The 13,794-nt window shown below is 42.8% G+C and overlaps 1 pseudogene; it reads left to right on the forward strand.

Annotated features, from left to right (window-relative positions):
* The first annotated feature begins 451 nt into the window (after positions 1 to 451).
* On the forward strand, positions 452 to 10,009 carry LOC123818231 (annotated as a pseudogene).
* Positions 10,010 to 13,794: the final 3,785 nt, after the last annotated feature.

The following is a 13,794-nucleotide window of genomic DNA, read 5'->3' on the forward strand; positions in this document are numbered from 1 at the left end:
ACTGGCCGTGCGCCCTGCCTCTCCAGACTCCCCGCGCGACTCTCCAGTTCGGTGAACCAGCGCTGGGGAAAAGCGCAAAACGTCCGACTCCTCCCACACTCCCCGCCCCGCCCCCCCCTCCCCGAACCCCGCTCAGCTCCTTGGACAGCGGAAGCGGATCCGGCTGGGCAGAGAGGGTTGAGGGTCACGACTGCTCGAAGTTTGCCCAGGAAGGTGGATGCCGGCCGAGGACCGACTGTGGGAACCAGCGGATGGGGTGGGAGACAGCGAGACTGTCCGAACCCCGCCTCCCAACTCCCCCAGCCCGCCAGTCCTTCCTGCCACGCTCCTGGCGGCGGCTACCTCGACAACTATTGGCCAGAAGCGGTATCAGGTCCGGAGCGCGGGATTTTTCCACTTCTGGCTGGGCTATAAGTTCACGAGACAGCCCGCAGAGCGCCATCTCGGAAGATCCTGCTGCTCCCACGACGGCCAGCACCGGCACGGTTGGGGGCAGATTCTCCGCTTCTGTGAGTGCTTCTCCTGCAGTTGAGTCGGACCGGAGCTCTTAGGGGGAATTGGCGTGGAGGTTTGGGGGTTAGGGGGAGGGAGGGGGCAGCTTCCCATTGTGGGGACCCCCTTCAGGCTCCCTGCCTGTAAAGATCAAGACGCTTGCAGACCGTCTAGGCCGCTGCTAACCCTGGAAGAGCCCTGTAGAAATGAACGCGAAAATAACCGTGCTACCAGCAGACGGGTTACCCAGAGACGGGAAAGCTTTGCAAATCTCAGTCCCACCCGCTGCCTGCCCAGCTAGTCGGAGCTAACTTGGCGGCTCTCTCCTGCGCAGCTCCAACAAGAACCGACCTCGGGTTGGCTCTGGATTACAGTGCACATGCTGGTTGGGGGCGGGTGCTCAGCAGCCTGCAGGACTGGGAGAAGAAGGACCTGGGCCTCCCTCCTGTGGGCTGTGTCGGACAGCGCTGCCCAGCTGCCTGCCCAAGACTGCACAGGTTGTATTTCAGTGACTACTTCTTGTCAGGGGCTATGTACTGGGACGGAGTCGGGGGGGGGGGGCGCTGAGAGCGTGGTGGTGGGCTTGATGGAGGCCTAGGGTCAGCCGGGATGGCATATGTGCCCTCTACAACCTAGCTCAGGTCTAGCAGGCCAGACCAGAGCAGAGAGAAGAGTGGGAAGGGAGCGTGGTTAGGGCAGGGCCGGGAAGTAGGGGAGAGTGGAGCAGAAAGGGAAGAGAGAGGCAGGGGTGGGTGGGAAGGAGCGAAAAGAGTGCAGACTGAGGAAGAGCCAGACAGAGAGGGAAGTAGTGGGCACGGATGAGAGAGAGAGACAGAGAGAGAGAGAGAGAGAGAGAGAGAGAGAGAGAGAGAGAGAGAGAGAGAGAGAGAGAGAAGAGATGAAGGGGGAGATGAGACTTAAGGGGAAGCTCCTGCTAGGGCTGGAAATGGACCAAGGACAGGCTGTATATTTATTTCCCTTTACTGGAGGACATAGGGCCAGCCCTTTAGGTCAGCACAACCTTCACTTCTCCAACCATAATGCTGGGCTTGGACTTGGATAGCTTAGGACACTTCACACTTTGACATAGCACGTTCAGTCTGGATACCGAAAACCATGTTGGGGAAGTGATGTGGGGTATTTTCTCCACCTTCTGCCCCTCTCCACTGTGATTGCTCTGGTTCATTCCAATGGAGGGCAAAACTCACAATTGTTCTTGCCCACTATATATTTCTTTTTTGGTCCATGTGTACTAATCACTCCTAAAGCACCTAGGTCTTTTCTCAATTCCATGAGATGAGTCAGTGGCAGCAGACACAGTGAAACCCCACATTCTCTCAGTTTGGGGCCAATAAGTTCCTGCCTTCAAGGACCTTATGGAACATGACCCATTTCCTCTATTATAGACATCTCACTTTTGTTTTCCCAGGGTCTCTGCTGTTTGCAAAGTCTCCCTGTGGTAAGTATATTGATGATAATAATAATACTAACCATAGTAATATTTACTGGGCAACCTGTGCTGTGCCAGGCACTGTTCCAATGACTTTCCAGTCATTATATTCTTTAATCTTCACAACAGTGGAGGCTGAGCTCATCACTGTTTCCACCTTAGAGGAGTGGAGAGTAAGGGACAGTATTAATTAATATGCCCAAGGTCAAGCAGCTAGTAAATGCTAATCTGAAATTTGAAGTCATGTGGACTTACAACAACTAACAATGATGTAGCACTTCCATATTCATTATCTCCTGTAGAACCATTGCCTCAGGGTACAAACAGGAAACTAAGGCTGAGAGAGGCTGAGGTGAGCTTCCTGAGAAGCTCATTGCCAGTAAGTGATGAAGCCAGGGCTCCCGCTGCACAGTGAAACAGTGAAGAGAGGCAGCATAGTCTCCATTGATTTGTTGTTGCCTCAAATTTTAAAATGGTATTTATTAGTGTAATTAACAAATAGCTAAGCTTGAAGCTGGTTATTTGTGCTTTTTAATTTTTTCAATTAACTGCTTACATTCAATATCATTTTGTGTCATTTGCAGGTGCACAGCACAGTAGATAGACAATCATTTACTTTACAAAGTAATCCCCCCATAAGTCTAGTACTCACCTGCCACCATACACAGGTATATCAATATTATTGGCTATGTTCCCTATTCTTTACTTTATGTCTCTGTGGGTATTTTGTAACTACCAATTGTACTTCTTAATCCCTTCACCTTTTCATCCCAGCACCATCAGTCAGTTGGTTCTATGTATTTATGAGTTTGTTTCTGTTTTCTCCATTTATTTTGTTCTTTAGATTCCACACATAAGTGAAATCACATGGTATTTTTCTTTCTCTGACTCTCTTATTTCACTTAGCATAATACTGTCTCAGTCCATCCATATTGTCACAAATGGTAAGCTTTCATTCTTTTTTACAGCTAAGTAATATTTCACTGTGTACATGTACCAAATCTTCTTTAAAGCATAATCTTTAGGTAAGTTCTACTTGACAAGAACTACAGGGGGCTGAGCATAAATTAAGCAACAACACGAAGAGGCAAACCAGGAGGTAAACTGTCTGCTAACAACTTTTCTGTTCTTTTCAATGAATCACTTCTTTTCCTAGAACAAAAATAACTTAAGAGATATATAATAAAGACAACTTCTACATCTCAATTAGATCTTATCTGAATAAATTAGCATTGTGATTATGTAAGAAAAAGTCCAAAATTTTTAGAGCTAGAAAGTGTTTATTAGGGTTAAAATGTCATGATAGTTCTAACAGTAAAATAATCTAGTAACATAAAAATATGATGCAGACTTGCAAAAAACACTAGCAATTATTGTTCCTATGTGATAGGTACATGTAGGCTCATTATGTTACTCTCTCTCTCTCTGTCTTTTTTTTCCCCATAATAAAAACTCATTAAAAGTATACTCTCTGGGCTTTGTGACCTTGAGTACCTGTAAATACCTTAACGTCTCTGGGTGTTCAAGTTCTTTCCTAATAAAATGAGACTAATCACACCTACCTCACAGGGTTGTAAGAATTATACAAGGTAGTTTATGAAAAGCATGTGGAACAGGGCATAGTGCACCATATGCATACGCCATTCATTCATTGACTGTATCTTTTTAAAGTGTGTCTTTATTGAGGGCTTGCCACAAGACAGGCATGCATTACATGTTGAGATACTGAAGACAGGAGGTTGCTGTCTTCATTCTAGCGTGTTTGCCACTGGTGAAGATTTCACTCTTTTGCTTCATTGTTCATTGTCCTCTAGGGGAGACATCAGAGAAAATACAGAGGGGAATATACCTCTTTAAACAAACAAAAAATCTAAAGCAGCAACTAACGTTCCCTATCTTCCCAGTCAAACTCCCATTGTAAGTTGACTTTATCCCTATGTTGTTTTTTTGCTGTTCATTTCCCTGCAATTATACCATCCTCGTGTCATCTCCAACTTAAGTGGAGGCCATAATTTAATATCAGTGGAACCAGAACACACTTTTTTAATTCTCCAACAGCAAACCCTCCTGAAGGGTATTTATGCCTTCCCTTGAATTCCATCTCTGCCATGTCACTCTGGCCATGAAGAGCTCACCTGCCTTCTCTGAGTTGTACTTTCCCCACCTGCAAAAGCAGGTGTACCTATTTTGCCTGGTATCTGTGGGAATTGGCAATTAGAGATAATTTTTTGTATCGTATCCCAGTATAGTTCCCCATCATGGGGAGCTTTTATTATGGAAGTGATTAGAGTTGGTGGATAAACTGTCTACTTGATAGGTTAACATCTCTGAGGAGGGCATGGCTGGAGCTGAAGGGAAAGGTGGGGACATGGGGTCCCCGTTAATCTTACCCTCTGTACAGTGAATGGTAGCTGCGAAGATACTGCTCTAACTTGAACCTTTTTAGTGTTTCAGCTGAACTGTCCACTCATCTTCAAGCCATCATGAGCTGTCAGAAACGCAGGTCACAGAAGGTCTCCTTGGATACAAAGAGAAAATATGAAAATTGAGGACTATTTTCCTCAGGTACAATATCTTTGTAAATAGTGTTTACAGAATGTATAAATACTAGACTTAGCCATCCTTGACACTGGGCTGCATAATCCTCCTGTCCAGAAATTATCTCATTGAATGAAGTGGATACTACATAAAAGTTAAAACCTTTCTGGTTCATGTTTATTCTTTCCGTTTTCATGTGTAGTGGTGAGGAGGAGTTTTAATAAAAATCCTAGCCATAGCAAATCAGCCTTTAACAAAAACCTATTGTAACACTTCCCAAACAACAACAAAAAAATCAAATATAATGTACAGTAAAATATGGAATGAAAAGAAAATTGAAGTTATTTCATACCTTGACACTCTATACAATACCTTGCAAATGTGGCTGATCTATTTGATAATGGCAATACAATTGTGTAAGGCTCTATAATTTATGAAACAATTTTTAATATATTTATTCTTGGTATAAGCTTATTAGGCAGGCAGGCAGGATTTTCTCATCCTTAATTTGGTTTATAAAGATAGGAGAGAAGTGATTTGTTCTTAAGGCCATAGTGGGATGGAGACTTGGAGTTAAGTTTGCTGACCTTCAGTGAGGGTGCTTTCTACTAACTGGGCTCTGTTGTTACATCGAACCATGGAATCCCGTCCTGAGTCTAAAACACTCCTTGTGTTTATTAAGAAAAAGAAAGGCTGAGAGATGATGAGCAACTGAGAATGCAACTTAAGAACCCTTTAAGTTTTGTTCTGATTCTAATTAGAACATCCAAGTAGGAAGAAAAGCCCAGCCAAGCCTAGTTCTGCTTTTTCCCTGTCCCACTGCATGGCAGTGCAAGCCAGTATCATGGAGAACCGATTCCAGGTCCCCTTTTTAGGAAGTGTCTGTATCTTCCCCAGAATCCTTGGAAGAGTCGGAAGTCCCTCAGAGTGTTCTGCAGGGCCATATGACAAGGATGTTTGTAGCAGCAATAGGCTGAAGAGGATGCCCTTTGCGAGTGTGGATGTGTGTCCGGAATAAACGTACATTACCTTATGTTTCTTCTCCTGTATCTAGAGTATTAGTACCATTACAAAGAAGGAAAATAAAAGTTAACCTACTAATGTGCTGATCATGGTGCTAGGCATTGTCACACATGAGGTGACACTCAATCTTTACAACAACGCTGGCGTTGTTATTCCCCTTACCAGCAAGTGGCATCTCTCACCACCCATGCCCTGATGACTCTGACTTGGCAAAAATGTATCTTTTGGACGTAGGAATCAGATGCTCTTAATTGTTTATTGAATTTTTGCCATTTAACTAATCCTCCTCATGTAATTCCTCTCCCATCCCCCAGCCCTGGTTTTTAAGACAATGCCCTATAAAGACAGGAATTTACGAAATGGCAAAAAATGTTGGACTGTATTGGAGTTCTCATACTCACGTCATTACCTGGTTGTTATGTAACCCTAAGAAAGGCACTTACAGGAGAAACTTTCTGTACCTCAGTTTCTCCATTAAAAGGACAGAAAGGCCACATTTGTTGCTCCTCATTTCATAGGAGTTTGGAATTAATTGATATAATGGGGGAAATAATTTGAGTTCTTTGAGTTCACAATTTGAGTGTCACAATTTTGGTGTAACCCACCACTGTGGTCAGAAATAGTAAAAATCGTGCAGCTGCTACTAGTAAACAAGACCTGGGAGAACACTGAGAACTGGCAGACTTTTAAGCATCTCTGTTTTTGATGCACATACAAAACAGTTGCTTTCCCTCTTGTTTCTCATAAAGATGTACAAGTCTAGCAGTATTAAAAGCTTATCTAACTGATGGGACAGGAAACTCACATTATATTTTGTCTCTCAACTCAAACTCTGATTTAATTCTATTCATTGGGGGTTTTGCAGATTGGTTCTGAGTTTCCTATAGAAATTTTTGAGGTGCATTAATTGATTTACAGTCTTTAATATTTCTTTTTAGGTCAATAAAGAACAACAGGATAATTCCAGTGTTCCTCAAATGAAGAATGGCACCAGGAGAAGCCCAAAGATATAACTAATACCCAGGCTCAAGGGCGAAAAGACCAGGCTATATCCCAAAATAAGGTATTTTACATTACCTTAGATGTACCTCACAAGAGAAACAAAAAAATGAAATATCAGATCACATGTAATGAGAGGCATACCTTATCAACAGCACTGGGCACTCTTCAGGTTGTCAAAAAGAGGGAAACTCAGCAAGGCAAAGAGATGCTGCTGCAGGGCATGGAAGGAATTGAAGGCTACCTAAACCTTGGGATGCCCCTCAGTTGCTTGCCTGAAAATTGCCGCCTGGCAAATTACATTTTAAAGTAAAAGTTATGGTACTTTATTATCGCTGATTTTGGTGTTTTAAGAACAATTTTTGGTGCAACCCATCATTGTGGTCACAAATAGTAAAAATTGTACAGCTGAAACTAATAAACAATACCTGACAGAACACTGTGAGAACTTAGAACTGGCAGACTTTTAAGCATCTCTATTTTGATGCACCTACAAAACAGTTGCTTTTCCTCTTCTTTCTCATAAAAATGTACAAGTGTAGCAGTATTAAAAGCTAATCTAACTGATGGGACAGGAAACTCACATTATATTTTGTCTCTCAACTCAAACTCTGATTTAATTCTATTCATTGGGGTTTTGCAGATTAGTTCTGAGTTTCCTATAGAAATTTTCTTTTTTTAAAATTTTATTTATTTTTAGAGAGGGAAGGGAGGAGATAGAGAGAAAGAGAGAAACATCAATGTGCAGTTGCTGGGGGTCATGGCCTGCAACCCAGGTATGTACCCTGACTGGGAATCGAACCTGCGACACTTTGGTTCACACCCCACGCTCAATCCACTGAGCTACACCACCCAGGGCTGAAATTTTCTAGTTGCATTAATTTATTTACCGTCTTTAACGTTTCCTTTTAGGTCAATAAAGAACAACAGGGTAATTCCAGTGTTGCTCAAATGAAGAACGGCTCCAGGAGAAAGCCCACAAGATCATGTAACTAATATGCAGGTTCAAAGGACCCAAAGGCCAGGTTATATCCACAAATAAGGTATTTTACATCACCTTGGATGTACACTCACAGGAGAAACAAAACAAAATGAAACACATGGTCATAGGTAATGAGAGGGCATAGCTTATCCACTGCACTTGACACTGTTAAGGCTGTCAAAGAAGAGAGGGAAACTCAGCAAGGCAAAGAGATGCTGGTGCAGGGCATGGAAGGGATTGAAGGCTACCTAAACCTTGGAATGCCCCTCAGTTGTTTGCCTGAAAAATTGCCACCTGGGTAATTACATTTGCCCAGAATAAAAGTGAGCAGAATGAAGAGAACCAGATATTTGGTCGGCATGACAAGGCATCTACTGACTGTGTCAAATTCTTTATCAACCCAATTGGAAAGACAAGGAAAAAAAAAGATTGTCAAATGCAGGGGAAACTTCACAAAGAAGGGGTCAGACTCTGTGTCTATGCTTTCAAAGGAGAAACCATCAAGGAAGCTGTGTGCAAGGATGGCAGATTTTCTTTTCCTTTCTGGAGAACGATGATTGGAGACTCATTTTAAACCTGGACTCCGTTGTAGAAAACACACAGTGCGTTGATGACCTAGAGGGCAAGCTCTTCCAGGTTGAGGTTGAGAAAAGGAGGGCGTCTAGGGCAGCAGCCACTCAGAGCCGTGATTTGGCAACCACTCAGAATTGTGGTGTGGCAACCACTCAGAATTGTGATTTGACAACCACTCAGAATCCTGAGTTGGAGGAAAGAAACACCTCTGTGTTTGAAAGGAGAAAAGTGTGGCCCAGTACCCTAGTTTGAAAATAGAAATGGAAAAAAATTATAGAAAGCCCTCAAGCAAAAAGATTAAAAATAGACAGGGGAAGAAATTATATCTTGCTCATAAAACATACTTTGGGAAACTGACAAAAAACGCTACTCTGGTTAAAATCACCAAACTTCTTTCTCGTCTCAGTGACTCAGTTGGGTACTTGTCATGGGACAACAATGGAATTCGGGGTTGTGCCACCTGCTTTGTTTTTAGAGGGTTGTTCATTTTCACTTGTTGGCATGTAATCCATGACATTGTGGGAAAAGGAATAGAGCCAAGCAAGTGGGCAGACATAATTGGCCAATGCGTGAGGGTGACATTTGGTTACGAAGACAGCCAAGAAAGAGGGGACTACTTTTTTGTCAAACCTTGGTTTGAGATATCTGATGAATCTCTTGATTATGCTGTTCTGGAACTGAAGGAAAATGGGACGACCAGTACCTTCGGGACTTTATAATGGAATTGGTCCTGTGCCCCTTAGTGGGTTGATATATATTATTGGCCATCCAGATAGAGAGGCAAAGTCTATTGATGGTTGTGCTATAGTCCCTCAGAGCCAGCGAGTAGAAAAATATCAGCAACATCTTCCGCCTCAGGATTCCAATGAGCATATGCAGGGGTTTCGATGAGCATATGGAGTTCATCCGTATGCTCACTCAAAGAAGTTTCGAGGAAATGGCTCCCAGAACTGATGTGATTACCTATGACACCAGTTTTTACTTTGGGTCATCTGGTTCGCCAGTATTTGATTCATACGGTTCATTGGTGGCCATGCACAGTGCTGGCTTCCGTAATTACTACCATTCTGAATTTTCCAGTATCATTGAGTTTGGCCCTACTATGGAATCCATCCTCCATGATATTAAACAAAAAGCATAGAGCCTGGTATGAAGGCATATGCATAACTCAGCAAGAGGTAGAAATGGTGAGTGATGAGGATTGAGGACAGTGAGAATTCCATCTATTTCCAAGCTGTCAGGAAATTAGCTATAGAAATGTTATTCCACAGGCTGTGATGATAGTTTTGTAAATTTAAAGTGCTTATTGCTCCCTGCCGACATGGCTCACTTGGTTGGTCCTTGTGGCACAGAGGGAAAGGTGGCTGGGTAGATTTCTGGCCACAGCACACGCCTTGGTTGTGGGCTCAACCCCTGGTTGGGGCATGTGATAGATTTCTCTCTCTCTCTCTCCCTCCCTTCCCCTATCTCTAAAAAATAAATAAATAAATAAGTAAACAAACAAATAAATAAATAAATAAAATCTTTAAAAAATTGTTGATATCATCAATAATAACAAATACTATTGACCACTTCTTTGCACTTTCTAAGTGCATTTTTTCTAAGCTCATGTATAAACTAGTTCTAACAGCTTTATAAGGTGGATTGTTATCTCTGTTTTGTTTTATTTTTTAAAGACTTATTTTTAGAGAGAGTTTGCTTTTTCCAGAATGCGATGTAATCACATAGTATATAGCTTTTTTCTGATTGACTTCTTTTACTTAGCAATATGCAGGTGAAGTGCTTCTGCGTCTTTTTACGGTTTGATAGCTCACCTCTTTGTATTACTGAATAATATCCTGTTATATTGGTATACCACTACTTTTTTGTTCATTCATCTTTTGGGAGAGCTCTTACTTGCTTCTAGTTTTCAGTGATTATAAATAAATTTGTTATAAGCATTTGTGTACAAATTTTTGAATAAACATATGTTTTCAATTCAGTTGGGTAAATACCAAGAAGGGTAATTACTGGACTGTGTGGTAAAGTCATGTTTAACTTCATAAGTATTGTACCTGCTGAACTGCGTTCTAATGGAGCTACACCATTTTGCATTTTCACAAGCACTGATGGAGAGTTTATATTCATTCACATTCTCACCAGCATTTGGTATTGTAACTTTTTTTGGACTGTGAACTATTAATACTGTTGAAATGAATAATATTCTTCAAGGGATTATAAGATTAATTCATTAAATTGGAGCTGTCCTCAATTTAACATACATAAGTATAGTTACAATATCAGTCTATATTCTGTCAGGAGAGTAAAAATTACTATCAGTACTACAAGAATGTGGTGTTTGATTAGGATTAGGGGTTAGATGAGTGGGAGGAGCAGGGGAAGAGAAGATCTCTAAGGCTGCAGCCAGAGGAGTGAAGTAGCTGATTGACATGGGGAAGTCTGAGATGGTCCCACCTCTTGTCACCATGATGGCAAAGTAGTCACTCACAGAGAGGTTGCAAAATTGCCACATCAGACACAATTTACAAGTGTGAGCTTGTGTAGATATTACACAATCCTCTCACTTCCATGATTATCCAAAAAAAAAGCCTAATACTTCATTTTCACCTTCCCAGTTTCTTCAGAGTTATTCTCATTGATAAATGCTGACCTTTAACACACAGGGATTCTAGGAAAAAGTAGTTCTCAGCTTTATAAGGAAGTGGTGTTGGCTAGAATATATATATATATATATATATGTATATATGTATATATATATATGTATGTATGTATATATACTAACACACTATATGCACATGTACACAAAGATTGTTAGTGAAGTTGCAATGCAGTTTTTATCATGAAATGTATGTCACAACTTTGATTACTAACTGCAAAATATCGGCATATTCCTATTGCTATTATTATGCTATATATAAATCCTATCACCAGGTGTTTTTTGTTCAGATGAAATAATCTAACACAGAGAAGTATCAAGTTAATAAATCAGGCTAAAATTTGACACAGGTAGAAAAAGAAAACATTTTCTTCCTGTTTCCTTTTGACCTTTCATACTGCCCACCTCTTTTCTGTCCTTGCTTATTTCCACTTGGGAATTCCAGATGAGCTCAGAAAGGCATTAAACATGGCCCTTTTTTTTGACATCAATACTTTATTTCTTTCCCAAAGCATTAGTTTTTGTGTGTGTCCCGCCCAAAAACGTATGTCCAAGTCCTAGCTGTCTGTTACCTGTGAATGTGAATTTGACTTTGTCAGAGATCAAGTCTTTGCAGATGTGATTAAGTTAAAGATCTCTAGATGAGATCATTGGGATTTCTGATGGGCCCTAAATCCAATGACTTGTGTCCTCCTGGGGGATGGAAGAGGGAGGTTTGACCCAAGAAGAAGGCCTTGTGGGGGGAAGAAAAGAAGACATGAATATGTCTCAGGGAGGTGGGCCAAAGGGAGAGGAGAAAGAAAACCAAGAAGCCCACCAGCTCCCCTCCAGGCTGGAACCCATTTTTGAAGCCAGTGTCTCATTTAGATCCACCCTCCCTTCTTACATAGCAAGAGCCAACCTTGTCACTTGTTTGCCAGCCTTCAGATCTCTCCAGTCCTTTCACTTCCTCTACTAAACTTCTGAACGCTGTCCAGAGCTCTCAATGCAAAGATGCCGGAGTCTGTGAACAGGGAATGGGACTCTGTCTCCATTGCATGGCACAGGCCTTTGGGAATCTAAGACCTGAGGTGTCACCAGGGCAAGACATATGGGAAGGGGCACGAAGCTTCCTACAATCTCCAGGGGCTCCACTCTCCCAGCGCCTCCCCATTGCTCAACAACTGATCTTGCTGTTTGATGGCAATTACTATTGAGGAGCTTTAGGTGAGCTAAAACATGAAAGTTCATTTGGTTGAACCCATGGAATATTAGGAAAAATAATGAGCCCCGGCCATGTGACTCAGTTGGTTGGAGGGTCATCCTGTGCTCTGAATAGTTGTGGTTTGATCCCTGGGCAGGGCACACACCTAACATGAACCTTCAATCCGACGTAGTGGTGTGGACTGAAGGCAACCAATCAGTGTTTCTCAGTTCCATCCATGTGTCTCTTTTCTCTCTCTCTCTCTCTTCCTCTCTCTCTAAAACTCAACAAACATATCCTCCAGTGAAGATTTAACAATGAAAATATGTCATTAATTTAGAGTATCTCTAGTTGCTTTAGTAAAGTGTAATGAATACACTTTCTTAATTAGAAAACTTAATTAGAAAAGCTAAAACAAAGAAGTTTATTTGGTTGAACCCAAAGCACCACAGCCACTCAAAACCAAAAATAAAAGCATGTAGTCCCTCTCATCTACCTCCTCACCCTTCCCCTGATCCCTTTTACCCCCTTCACCAAAGGCTCCGCTGCTTTTAGAGAACGATCATTGAGATGGAGCTGAGATCTCTCTGCCCCCAAGAAATCCAAAGGCCATCCACTGTTGTGTGAACACTGGAGGGAAGGAATCCAACTTGGTCCAGTTGACTCCAGGTGCCCAAGTTACCTTCCTTCTCTATTCCAGAAATGGAAAAGACTCTGGGCAGAGGAGTGGTCAGACACCAAGAACTGAGGGACGGAGCTGAGGCATTGGGGTGGGGGGTTGGCGCAGAAAGGGGTCCTGGATCTGGGGGGCTTACCAGACACTGAGAGGCACCTGGGAGAGGACCTAACACTGTGCCTAGATGCCAACCTTGGAAAAACAGGACAAGGTCGGGAGAAAGACTGGCGTGATCTGTCACATGGGGGCTCAGTGGACAGTCGTGGGCATGATGTGCTCTGTGCCAGCACTTCTCTCTCATAAGTGCCAGAGGGGATTCTCCTATTCAGGAACTGCTTCATGTGGAACATACACATTGTCCCCATACCATTTCCCTGTCCCCTCTGAGTATTCCAGCAAAAATAATATAGAATCCCAAAAGAAGAAAGGGAAATCCCAGCTTGGGTTAAACACTGAAAGGCCACCAGCCACGCAGAGGCCATTTCCTGGTGCACACTGCCACCTGCTGGATGCAGCCTCCAGGGCACCCCTTCCAAACAGAGGCAGCCCTTACTAACCTGCTGCTAAACTGTGTTGAAACTGATGGCTCCACCCAAGGGGGTGTCTTCCATCTGGCATTCCTCTTTGGGGATGGTTCAACTCAGACTCATTGACTTAAGAAGGAAGGATACAAAATGCCTTGGTAGTGAAATGCAAACGGTATGTGTGTGTATATTCAGGAGCTCAGCCAGCCTGGCCTTGGTATCCTCTTGGATTTTACATGAAGACTTGCCTTTCTGGGAGAAATGTTATCCCCTACTTTATCATCTGGATTTTGTTCTTCTCCTCTAGACAGGGCTCACCCTGTCGTCTGATAGGCAGAGTGATGTAAGGCCACCCTGACTCAGCCAGGGACGGAAGTGACTAGAGGCTGAGTCATAGAAGGTTTAAGCTTTGTCTACCTCTGGTTGCTCCACATCTTGAGTTCAGCCTTCTGAGGGTCCCAACAAAGAGCCTGGGACATTTACTAGCACCCTTTCCCTTACCCAGCCCTGCACTCCAATTTTTACCTTGTCAGCACTCTGCCCCACTCTTCACGGACTCACCAGGGTGGAGGGGGGCAGGGAGCAGGACATGAAAGGTAGTGAAGTCCTTAAGGGTCTAAAGAATATAGGGATAATGGACTTCCGGCCAAGATGGAGTCATATGTAGACACACTGTGTCTCCTCACACAACCAAAATA

The sequence above is a fragment of the Phyllostomus hastatus genome, unplaced genomic scaffold, assembly GCF_019186645.2.
Source record: "Phyllostomus hastatus isolate PE091 unplaced genomic scaffold, TTU_PhHast_1.1 phas_contig_276, whole genome shotgun sequence".
In the NCBI taxonomy this organism is placed as follows: domain Eukaryota; kingdom Metazoa; phylum Chordata; class Mammalia; order Chiroptera; family Phyllostomidae; genus Phyllostomus; species Phyllostomus hastatus.